The sequence below is a fragment of the Oncorhynchus mykiss genome, chromosome 22 (assembly GCF_013265735.2).
Source record: "Oncorhynchus mykiss isolate Arlee chromosome 22, USDA_OmykA_1.1, whole genome shotgun sequence".
Classification (NCBI taxonomy): Eukaryota; Metazoa; Chordata; class Actinopteri; order Salmoniformes; family Salmonidae; genus Oncorhynchus; species Oncorhynchus mykiss.
The window spans coordinates 16,764,930-16,777,949 of NC_048586.1; the positions used below are offsets into that span (position 1 = coordinate 16,764,930).

At 43.9% G+C, this 13,020-nt stretch overlaps 1 protein-coding gene across 17 annotated transcripts in view; it reads left to right on the forward strand.

Annotated features, from left to right (window-relative positions):
• LOC110501507 (bromodomain adjacent to zinc finger domain protein 2B) overlaps positions 1 to 13,020 on the forward strand; it is an 89,879-nt gene that overhangs the window by 10,608 nt on the left and 66,251 nt on the right. For all 17 annotated transcript variants that reach the window (XM_021579139.2, XM_021579127.2, XM_021579129.2 and 14 more), the window contains exon 2: positions 7,560 to 7,603. The gene's annotated coding sequence lies outside the window, so the exon portion shown is untranslated. The remainder of the gene's footprint in view (positions 1 to 7,559; positions 7,604 to 13,020) is intronic.

Genomic DNA, 13,020 nt, shown 5'->3' on the forward strand with positions numbered 1-13,020 from the left:
CCCAGTCTCAGGTCTTTTGCAGACTCCATCAGGTTTTCTTCCAGAATGGTCCTGTATTTGGCTCCATCCATCTTCCCATCAATTTTAACCATCTTCCCTGTCCCTGCTGAAGAAAAGCAGGCCCAAACCATGATGCTGCCACCACCATGTTTGACAGTGGGGATGAGTTATTCAGGGTGATGAGCCAAACATAACATAACGTTTTGCATTGTTGCCAAAAAGTTCAATTTTGGTTTCATCTGACCAGAGCACCTTCTTCCACATGTTTGGTGTGTCTCCCAGGTAGCTTGTGGCAAACTTTAAACAACACTTTTTATGGATATCTTTAAGAAATGGCTTTCTTCTTGCCACTCTTCCATAAAGGCCAGATTTGTGCAATATACGACTGATTGTTGTCCTATGGACAGAGTCTCCCACCTCAGCTGTAGATCTCTGCAGTTCATCCAGAGTGATCATGGGCCTCTTGGCTGCATCTCTGATCAGTCTTCTCCTTGTATGAGCTGAAAGTTTAGAGGGACGGCCAGGTCTTGGTAGATTTGCAGTGGTCTGATACTCCTTCCATTTCAATATTATCGCTTGCACAGTGCTCCTTGGGATGTTTAAAGCTTGGGAAATCTTTTTGTATCCAAATCCGGCTTTAAACTTCTTCACAACAGTATCTCGGACCTGCCTGGCGTGTTCCTTGTTCTTCATGATGCTCTCTGCGCTTTTAACGGACCTCTGAGACTATCACAGTGCAGGTGCATTTATACGGAGACTTGATTACACACAGGTGGATTGTATTTATCATTAGTCATTTAGGTCAACATTGGATCATTCAGAGATCCTCACTGAACTTCTGGAGAGAGTTTGCTGCACTGAAAGTAAATGGGCTGAATAATTTTGCACGCCCAATTTTTCAGCTTTTGATTTGTTAAAAAAGTTTGAAATATCCAATAAATGTCGTTCCACTTCATGATTGTGTCCCACTTGTTGTTGATTCTTCACAAAAAAATACAGTTTTATATCTTTATGTTTGAAGCCTGAAATGTGGCAAAAGGTCGCAAAGTTCAAGGGGGCCGAATACTTTCGCAAGGCACTGTATATATTTTGCAATGAAATGTGTGGTTTGTGTGTGTTGGTTTGGATATATATATATAATTACATTACTGCTCAAAAAATAAAGGGAACACTAAAATAACACATTCTAGATCTGAATGAAATATTCTTATTAAATACTTTTTTCTTTTACATAGTTGAATGTGCTGACAACAAAATCACACAAATTATCAATGGAAATCAAATGTATCAACCCATGGAGGTCTGGATTTGGAGTGACACTCAAAATTAAAGTGGAAAACCACACTACAGGCTGATCCAACTTTGATGTAATGTCCTTAAAACAAGTCAAAATGAGGCTCAGTAGTGTGTATGTGGCCTCCACGTGCCTGTATGACCTCCCTACAACGCCTGGGCATGCTCCTGATGAGGTGCGGATGGTCTCCTGAGGGATCTCCTCCCAGACCTGGACTAAAGCATCCGCCAACTCCTGGACAGTCTGTGGTGCAACGTGGCGTTGGTGGATGGAGCGAGACATGATGTCCCAGATGTGCTCAATTGGATTCAGGTCTGGGGAACGGGCGGGCCAGTCAATAGCATCAATGACTTCCTCTTGCAGGAACTGCTGACACACTCCAGCCACATGAGGCCTAGCATTGTCTTGCATTAGGAGGAACCCAGGGCCAACCGCACCAGCATATGGTCTCACAAGGGGTCTGAGGATCTCATCTCGGTACCTAATGGCAGTCAGGCTACCTCTGGCGAGCACATGGAGGGCTGTGCGGCCCCCCAAAGAAATGCCACCCCACATCATGACTGACCCACCGCCAAACCGGTCATGCTGGAGGATGTTGCAGCCAGCAGAACGTTCTCCACGGCGTCTCCGGACGGTCACGTGCTCAGTGTAAACCTGCTTTCATCTGTGAAGAGCACAGGGCGCCAGTGGCGAATTTGCCAATCTTGGTGTTCTCTGGCAAATGCCAAACGTCCTGCACGGTGATGGGCTGTAAGCACAACCCCCACATGTGGACGTCGGGCCCTCATACCACCCTCATGGAGTCTGTTTCTGACCGTTTAAGCAGACACATACACATTTGTGGCCTGCTGGAGGTCATTTTGCAGGGCTCTGGCAGTGCACTTCCTGCTCCTCCTTGCACAAAGGCGGAGGTAGCGGTCCTGCTGCTGGGTTGTTGCCCTCCTACGGCCTCCTCCATGTCTCCTGATGTACTGGCCTGTCTCCTGGTAGCGCCTCCATGCTCTGGACACTATGCTGACAGACACCGCAAACCTTCTTGCCACAGCTCGCATTGATGTGCCATCCCAGATGAGCTGCACTACCTGAGCCACTTGTGTGGGTTGTAGACTCAGTCTCATGCTACCACTAGAGTGAAAGCACCGCCAGCATTCAAAGTGACCAAAACATCAGCCAGGAAGCATAGGAACTGAGAAGTGGTCTGTGGTTACCACCTGCAGAACCACTCCTTTATTGGGGGTGTCTTGCTAATTGCCTATAATTTCCACCTGTTGTCTATTCCATTTGCACAACAGCATGTGACATTTATTGTCAATCAGTGTTGCTTCCTAAGTGGACAGTTTGATTTCACAGAAGTGTGATTTGGAGTTAGATTGTTGTTTAAGTGTTCCCTTAATTTTTTTGAGCAGTGTATATTTTCCATGTCATATATATATATATATATATATATATATATATATATATATATATATATATATATATATATATATATATATATGTGTGTTTTTATTCAAATGGAATGGAGTAGAACAGCAAACACGCACATGGCCACTGCGCCTGCTACTCCTCTCCATTTCCATATGAAATTGCCATTGGGTGCTGTTCAGGAGAGGGCAGGCCCACAACAATGGCCGGAGTTGAATGGAACAGCACTTCACCGTAGTGACTGTTCCCTCTGCTCTATACAGTACATATCTGTTTATTTTATGTGATGATAAAAGGCTCATACAATACAAATATTTTTTTCATGTTTTCTTTCACAGTGATAGCGACTCTGACTGGGAGCCCCCGGTGCCAAGCTGCCCGCACTACCTCTGCCCCCAGTGGTGTTCATATGCCACAGTTCATTACTGCAGGCATGACTGTGCCTCAGGGCCAAAAGGGCACAGCATGGAGGCGTAGTTGTGTTCTGTGTCGCATGAACTGCACCACTTGTTCAGTTTGCCTCTGCTTTACATCAGAAAGAGACTGCTATGGGACATGGCACAGGCTGCAAAATAGTGTGTAGAGGACTTCCAAAGGGTGTACTGTTTTTTGAAAATATTTATTTTCCAATATTTTTTTTAACATTTTTTCTTTTTGTGTGTTATAATTGCTTTTTGATATGTTGTATATCGTTATTTGCACTGTTGTATATAGTTATCGGTCATTTCACCAATTCGGCCACTTGGGTACATTTGGGCAACTTGTATGGGACACCTGGGTGACTTCATGCTAAATGTCATGTAGCTCACCCATTCCTGAAGTTATCAGTCTCAAACTTTGCACACCTACAGTTGCCCTCTTGTGTTATCCATCAAAATTATCTCCAGCATCCTATCTGACTGTGTGGCTATTCTAGTACATGTGAAAGATGATGCTACAACAATAAAAAACAGAACGTATGTTCTTTCTCTTTTCTTCCACCAGATCTACTGTGTTATATTCTCCTACATTCAATTAACATTTCCACAAACTTCAGAATGTTTCCATTCAAATTATACCAAGAATATGCATATCCTTGCCTCTGGGGCTGAGCTACAGGCAGTTAGATTAGGGTATGTCATCAGGCGGAAATTGAGAACAAGGGATGCAGCCATAAGAGGTTAACAGCTTATACCCCCAAGCCATAAGACTGCTGAACAATTAATCAAATGGCCATCTGGAATTTTTACATTGCGCCCCCCCTTTTAAAAAAAAATGTATTTATTTATATTTTTTACACTGCTATTCGCTGTTTATCCATGCATAGTTACTTTACAAATTACTTCAACTAACCTGTACCCCTGCCCAGTGACTCGGTGCCGGTACCCCCTATATATAGCCTCGTTTTTGTTATGCAATTTTCTCGTTACTTTTTGATTTACATTTTTTTTTTACTTTAGTTTATTTTAGTAAATATTTTCTTACCAACAATGCAATTTCTTAAATAGAATTAAGGGCTTGTAAGTAAGCATTTCACAGTAATACCTGTTGTATTCTGCGCATGTGACAAATACAATTTGACACCACTTTTGCGATACTACAATACCTGATTTTCCATGGAAAAAAGGAAAACCCAAACCAGACTAAACTCGTTGGTCTTTTTAAAATAACCTACTGTATGTAAAATATTGTGTGCTATAGCTTGGAAAATAAACATGTGATTCTGGATGACATTAGGCTGCTTTTTTTTCCACCACTAGGACAGTTTTCCTCAAGAAATTCAGTTTGCTTCATGTTCTTTTCCTCTTGCCATGATACCTTTTGTATATCTCAATACTGGTATCGTGACAACCCTGCTGCACAGTGTAATGACTTAAGATTTGTGGCTGGCTGGGCCATAGAATCTGTGTCAACTTGGTTTAGACACCCACCATCTCACATTGTTCTGAAATAGTTTCTATAGTGTAGAAAGATGACCATTCCTGAAACATTATTTTGGCTAAAATATCATTTGATCTCTGAGAAATAAGCTAATTGATTGCACTCATATTTACCATTTTTAATTTATATGATTCATATAATCTTCAATAAATATTTGACCTAACATCAGATTTGGACCATAATTAACCTGGCGGGTAGGAGCGTTGGGCCAGTAACCAAAAGGTTACCGGATCAAATCCCCGAGCTGACAAGGTAAAATCTGTCATTCTGCCCCTGAGCAAGGCAGTTAACCCACTGTTCCCCGGGCGCCGAAGACTTGGATGTCTATTTTTATTTTATTTATTTTTATTTTACCTTTATTTAACCAGGCAAGTCAGTTAAGAACAAATTCTTATTTTCAATGACGGCCTGGGAACAGTGGGTTAACTGCCTGTTCAGGGGCAGAACGACAGATTTGTACCTTGTCAGCTCGGGGGTTTGAACTCGCAACCTTCCGGTTACTAGTCCAACGCTCTAACCACTAGGCTACCCTGCCGCCCCAAGGCAGCCCTCCGTACCCCTTAAATTCAGAGGGGTTAGGTTAAATGAGGAAGACACATTTCAGTTGAATGCATTAAGTTGTACAACTGACTAGGTATCCCCCTTTTTAATAATTCTACCTAACAACGAATAAGACATGAGGAATCCAATAAAATGGTCACGAGTCGCCCACAAGCCACCTATTGTGGCATCAGTGGGCAAAACTTCGTACTTTCACACTAATTTATGGAAAATAATGCAAGTGACTTCAATGATGAATTTCTCTGAACAGGAGAAGAAGAAAAAATACTCATCACATCCTTAACATGTCAAACATAGAGAACTGATACGGCATAATGGTTGTTGGGGTGGGGTTGGCTTGGGGGTCCGTGGGTGACTTTTTAAAATTTTACTGGATGTCTTAATCATTGTTACAAAGAATGATGGTCAAAATAGGATGTTATGTACTATATTTATTGAAGATTATATGAATCCTATAAATGAAGATGGCTATTTTGGGTGCAATCAATTAGCTTAATTTCTTAGCTCAAATTGATATTTCAACAAAATGTTTCAGGAATGCTAATCTTATCTGTTTCTAACTACAGAAAGGATTTCAGAACAATCTGACATGGTGGGTGTCATGGCTTGCTGAAATGACATGGAATGACCCACTTACTCTGTGAATAAGCTCATACTTTGTTTAAACCTTTTGCAAGGGCCTCAGTTTTGGCCTGTAGCCCATTTATTCTAGATTTGTCTGGTTTTCTTAACCAGCACCGTAGCCCATCCAATGCCTATGCATTCCTTAGTCCGTTCGGTCAATGTCCACAAAGTATGATTCAAGACCACTTAAGCCTAGGACTTGATACAAGTCATTAGCCTATGTTTTTCTCATAGGCTACGGGTCAACATGACTTTTCTTCTATGTTTTTTTTTCTTCTTCTTCTTCCCATCTGCTTTTAATCTCCATAAACCTCACTGTAGATGGACGACTAATGGGATGACTTGGTTTGGCGCAATGACTATTCTCTTCGCTGAGTTTACAGGCAGTCAAACCTTACTACTAGCTTAGGCTCTATGGTGTGTAACCTGAGATGATGTTAGGTACTGGTAGGTTATGCTAAACAGGAAGCGAAAAGAGGACATCGTCATCCTCCGAATGTGTTCTCCATCGACAAAGGGTGAATCCGGATGGATTTGTTACCAAGCCGTAGCAGGAGGAGGCATGTTTCTCTAATTAGTGTGTGAATGATACCCATCCTTTGAGTGAATGAAGGTAGAGGCACACTCCTAAGATACCCATAATTAGCTTGAAGCCATTTTGAGTGAAGCATCTGCTAGGATAGGGAAATAAGGAAATGGCATAGCATCCACAGCAGCAGCAGTCAGAGCAAATTGCCTCCTGAGCTGAAAAGGCACAAGTGCAGTTTTAACAGCATCCTGTTTACCTCACTCTGTGCTCACTGAGAGGATTGTCCAGAAAGCAACAGTTGGCCCTGATCAAGTGCACCGAGAGGTGAATGACATGTTGTTTGAGGTAATATGGCACAGGCCTAGGTTCAGATGAATCCTAGCTAGTCCAAGCCTAGGGATCTGTGTCCATACTTGCCAATTTAAAGTAGTTTGTCGTGATTTGTAGGCTACTCCTGGAGCACTGAAAGATTAGTATAGAAAGCCTTTGTTGTTCATCACCTCTTCATTTTTATGTTGAAAATAAATTAGTCTAATATAAAGAAACAGACTGAGTCTTTTTAAATGATGACAATCATTGTCGTAACATTGATGTGATCGCTAACATTGATGTTGGGCCTTTTGCTGTCATTCATTGTTTGTGCTGCTATAATCGTCTGTTGTAGTATGAACACAAGTCTTGTCTGTTTCCCTTGGCTCCGTGTGATCCTGCAGTTGTCCTGTAGACAGGTTGCATTGTGGACTAGGGGAATTTGAGTGATGCGTCAAGGCTGTAAATCATTGGCGCTCAAGTCTGCTGCTGACAGCGGGTGTTAAACTGACGCAGTCTTCGTTTACTTCACGTTCAAATTGAGACAAACACCGATGGAAACGTTAAATGAAAATAAGACATTTGCTGGCTCGCCAGAAGTGTTTGGAAGCGCTTACGCAAGTGCTGTTGTATTCCAATTTTAGTTGAAATTTGTTGTCGTGTTTGAAATCCACCCGTCTTTGTTTTGTTTGCACTGTTATATGACCATGTTGCAGCAGCAGGGCTTTGATTCCCAGCCGACGTTTGAATGCATAAGGTATACCCCCCCCCCCAGGACATAAGCCTGTCCAAATTAGCATTTTTATTTTATTTTAATGGAGTTTCAGGCAGGAATTGTGGTGAATGAATAAATCAATAAAATAAAGCAATTAAGCTGACTGTTGTCTTCTTCTTTTTCAGTTTGCAGAGCCGTGATGTCACAGAGCTGAGGATCCTCTCGAACAGTAAGTGTTTGGTCACGTTGGCTGCGTTCTAATCACCCATCGCAGCTGTAAACAATATGGTCCTACTGTTTGTGTCTTGAAGTCCCCGTTGTAATTATTGTGTCCAGAAATCAGTTTATGAAAGGATAGGCTAACTGGATAAGCACAACTCTTCAATTTTAAAGCATTATTTAGGTATAGGATTAGAGATTTTTCCAATTAGGCCTAGATTTAACGAGGTCCTCTTTAATGGAATTAGTTTGTGCTACATTACACTTTGCTTTCAGTTTGCGAATTTCTAATTAGTTCGCCGTCTTGCATAGAATTAGCATGTCGACGTTTCATAACATGTATGAAAAGAAGCATTCTTTTACTTTTGGCTATTTCTAAAATAAATTACTGTCAACCAAATTGGGGTAATTGGTAGAGTTTGAGCTGTCCTTTTGACTTTGTTTTGAATTTGAAAGTGAGTCACTTTGCATACAGAAGCTTTGAACAGTGGTTGCATGGCTGCCTCTGTAAATTGTGTAGTGTTGCACCCCAGACGATGTCAGGAGGGATCTGAAAGCGTCAGCTCCACTCCTATCAGACAGTCTGACTTTTCTCTCCCGAGTAACGTCTCGAAGCCCTTCGATGTCGGAATCATGCAAACCTCTGTGGTGTTATTGTAAATACATCAGCATTTTGGAAGTCATTGGTTTCTGAACTGGTTTTTCAACCGTCAGAGAAAGATCAGGTGGTATCAGGCATCTAGTGTGTCACTGATAGCAGGACAGTGTTATCGCTGGACTTCTCCTTTCCACTTGGCTGCCCGTCGTACCTCGGGGCTACTAGCGAAGGCTTGTTGTTCTATCTGGAACATTCACTGTTCCAGTCTTTAATGAGAAACTTTAATCCAAAACAGTTTGTCACAGACCTGTTTTTCTTTCTCTGCAGTATTTCAAATGTGCAATGTGGAGGGTTGAAAGTAAAAGGGCAATGCAAAGTAACTATAGGCAACATGTTATTTTCTATTGGAGTCGATATGCTGAAAACTAAGTGTGGTGACATGCATCGGGCCACTTTGTGATCATGAGGAAAAAGCCTGTTAGAATCTTTGTGTGCGACCTGCCAGGAGACGGGTCACCCACAGCGTTCCGGACAAACAGAGTTTGAATGGCAACGGGAAATGAGGAGAGGAATCCCATCAACCCCGGATTCTGATCCTGCCCAGGTTGTGTGTAATGGAAACCTCCCAGGATTTATTTAAAGTCATCAGTAACCTGTAGTTTAACTAGAAGCCTGACTCTCCTCCTGCTCTTACTGCTGAGGAGACTGTAGGGGGAAGTGGGTAGATCAGGAGAGGCGAAGAGGGGGTGGTGCCCTATCTATCGACTGGTGTTTTACAGCCCCCCGTGGGTGTGTTAGATGGGGGAGGGAGTTTTTCTATCCCTCCTTTTTAAATTTTTTATATTGATGTCCTCCTACGGTTAACAGTGTGGCTTGAAAGAGGTGTGTTCTGTGACGGGCCTGAGTGGCTAACAGATTGCTGGGCCTGTGTAATATGATGTGGTAGTAAATACTGGCACCTCAGCCCCGCTCCTCCTCCTCCCTTCCCTTGGCCACGGGATGGGGAGGATAAGGCGAGAGAGATGGTGATGAAAGAATTCCTGTCAAAGTTGAATCATAACGCTGCACGGGATACTGTTAGGTGGTATCAATCTACTACCACACAGTTATTAACCTACGTAGATCTCAAGACATCCTAGACAGAACAGAGCTGTTGTGAGGTAGGACTCATGGCGATCAGGAAGTGTAGTCAAGGCGAGGTGTATTCCAAGGAGTCCTCTTAAGCAGGGAGCCTCACCTCCATTCCATTGGGACCGCGTGGTGTTTGAATGACTGAGGGTATGTCCCAAATGGCACCCTATTCCTTGGGTAAGGACCAGAGCCCTATTGGCCCTTGTCAAAACAGTAGTGCACTGTGAAGGGAAGAGGATACCATTCGGGACACAGACAGATAGTCAATAGCAGGCGAAGTCCATGGAGAGGAGACCAAACCCTAAAGGTCACGAGCAGTGGGCAGCCGGGCTGCGAGATGCAAGGACTTCAAAATGGATTGCATCAGCCCAGCCAGCCACCCCAGACGCCCTGCCTGTGTCTCCTGTCCTACAGCCAGAATGTTAATGGGTTACAGATCTGTTATTATACTGCTGGGATCCTCCAACCAAACTTTGTCTTCCTCCCCCTCCCCCCTTTTTGATTTTAGTGCTGTTTGCTCACATGCCAGTTAGGTTACGCACTGTGGCTTATGCCAACATTTTAACCTAGGCCATTCATTCAGTTAAACCTCACTTCATATTAAGAATAAACCCATAGACTCATTGTGATCTTTGAGCAAGTGAGCTGTAAGGGGAAAGTCTGTTAGGTTTGTGAGCACTCTCGACCTCTCAGCATATCAAGAGGTTTGAAAAAGGATGCTAGCGTGAGAAGCGTTTTGCTACACCCCGCAATAACATCTGTGAAAAACATGAATGTAACCAATAAAATGTGATTTTAAATGTTTTGTTGATTTGAAATGATTTTGCCGTTAGTAGACGAGGCTCTTGGCAATTCCTGACGCAGCACGCCAGATGCCGTGCTACAAATGTGAGCTGGTGTCGACCGTTCTCTCTAAGGCGACGTCTATGGGACACATCAGTGGCGCTTTAGACTCTTGTGAATTATGCATGCAACACGCCTGGTAACCTCATACGGCACTGAACGCCTCTGTTTTACGCTACCTTGTAACTTGCTAATTGTCAACAAACGTGCTGTGGTGTGGTGGACCAATATCCCCAGCAGCTTTAATGCACTTTGGAGATTGGGAGAAGTCCAACTTAGTGACTTCTCATCCGGCCTCGCTGCATTGTTTGTTCAATGCGTTCCCGGAATGAATTCATCCTGCGATCTTCCGCAGAGACGTTAGATATCGCGTGTCCATTAAAAGGTTGTCAACCTCTCAATTCATCTCCCCTGTGTGAATGTGGCGCATGCAAGCCTTGCTGCTAATGTTTGCGCAAACGGAGCTGAATATTTGTGTCTCCTGAAGGGCAAATACAGCAGAAAAGAATGTACCTTTTTTAATGAAGCACACTGCCGTTCAATTTGACAAGTGATTGTAGATAATCCGCAGCGAGCCATCCATCTGCAGATGGACAGGAGCCATTTGGAGGCCATCGGGCCTAGGTGGATGAGTGGGCTTTAAAAGCAGCCAGGCTGAGGATGACTGCAGGAGGGCCAGGGTGGAGATGGAGGGAGGCAGGGGATTTGTGTCTCTGCTGGCTGGGGTCAGGGGGGCTGTGCTCCACAGGGATCAGGTTGGAGGGAGGGGGTCACTTACAGCCTGCTTTAAGTGCTGTCAGATAGGATAGATCCCACTGACCCCCCCAACCCCGTTCGGTGTTCAAGCCCTCTGCTGCGTACACAGCCGCACCATTCCCGGGGCGTTTCGCGTCCCCCTCCCCTCTTCATCCTCACCCCTCCATCCCCCCTGTTGTTCAGCACAGACACCCGGCCTGATTTCAGGAGCCCCCCAGGCGACGGTATCGTCGACTTGAAACAAAGCCAGTAGAAACATTTAGTTTGACTAACGTGTGCTTGGTACAGGGCCCAGTGTGTTTTTTTTCCCTTCTTTGAGTCATGTTGAGATGGGCTTGGAGACCGTGAGGAGTAGACATGAGAAACAGCCCCATTGAGGCAATTGGGCATCAGGGAATTTCCATGCCTCATTCTGGCTATGATTGGATTTGTGTGCAGTTCCCCTTTGTTAAAAGCAGTGGTATAAGGTATAACTGAGAACGTGAGGGAAGTAATTACAGAATCGGTATTTGAAGCTGAGGGATGAGCTCCGGTCCAGCTGCGCCCACCACAGAGGCTAATTTGTTGTCAATAAACTATAACTAATCACAATGTTTCCCCTCGGGGGTGAAAGGTCAGGGAAGACAGGGTCTTGGAACAGCTCTGGCGTGGTCTACACTGGGAGGTATAGAAGCAGAGGAGGGTCATAAGTGCCTCTCTGTGGTTTGGTGTGCAGATGGTGAAGGGGAAAATTGAATTTTCTTTAGTATCATTGGGTTGTTAGGGCCAGCTGCCTGCCTTCCTCTTAATGCTGGCACTGGTACTTCAGCAGAGACCAGGGGATTCCCCCCCCCCCCTTCTCTCTCTCTCTTTACCGCCTCAGAGGGCTGGTAAAATGCACACCACACACTTTGCACTGCAAAAAATGAAAATCCTTTCACACAGACGGTGTTCCCTGAAATCACTGTAAATTGCAGGTAAAGCATTCCACTCTCTCGTTACGTTGGCATGATTTAAATCCTCCCGACCCCAATCCCCTCTTATTACTATTGGAGTGTGAATTCAGATGCGTTGGAAATCTCGCAGGGCCCGGAACACCAATCTAGAAAGGCTCCAACGATATCGATGCTAATAAAATGCTCTCCTACCAGGAGCTGCATAAATGCCACTTAGCTGGATGAAGGCTGTGCTCTGCTCTGCTCTGCGCCGTGCTGGGCTGGCTGCCTGCAGTGCACTGCTGCCTACAGAGTGGAGATCTGTAACGTCAGCGCCTCAGACGTGCGTAGAGGTGATACCAAGGTGAACGCTAGACTTGCAGAATGGTTGGGAATCATTGATATTCTGACTCTGAGGCTGCGAATGGCTCAGTGGCAGATGGAGTCTTTGTCAGGGAGGAGGAATGGCAGCACTGGAGTATGGTGGCTGTTTTCCCTATCAGCTCTTTCAGCTGGCTGGTGGGGGCTGACCTTCCACCACTGCCTCACACTTTGATCAGTTAACCCCTCCCTTTGTTTACTAGGAATGTGCCATTTTTAAGGGAAATATCTGTATATGAAGTCAGAACGGGCATTGTTGTGGGTGCTGTGTGAGGATGAGGCCCTGAGAGGGACCTGTATTTAATTACTTACCACTAGGCTACCTGTTTTGTCTAAAATGTAGCCTAGTGTTCAGCTGTTTTAGTCAGGCCTTCTCAACCAACCAGTCTAGCAAAATGCTAGATGCAGTAGGAAAAATATGTTGAGCGCTTTGGTTCTCTCACTCCCATTGGTCCCATCCTCGACTAAATACACGTGTGAATGCAAGTGTTTTCACGGACATCAAAATGTCAACACCGGCATCTTTTTCTTGCCAAAGCATAGGAGAAACACTGTTCGTAATTAGGTTCCCTCTATTTGTTTGGTTGAACAATTATGATAAACTCTCTATTTTTATTTTATTTTTTGCAATGGATTAGCCTTCTTTAATTGACCTAAACACTCTGTTATAAATGAAGTAAATTGCATAAGTAAGCTTACACTCTTTTGGCACAAACGGATGTTTAGTAGAATGGCAACCACAGTCAATTTATGATATTTAGAGTAATGGATTTTCTTGTCTAACCTTTATTTTTATGCATTGTT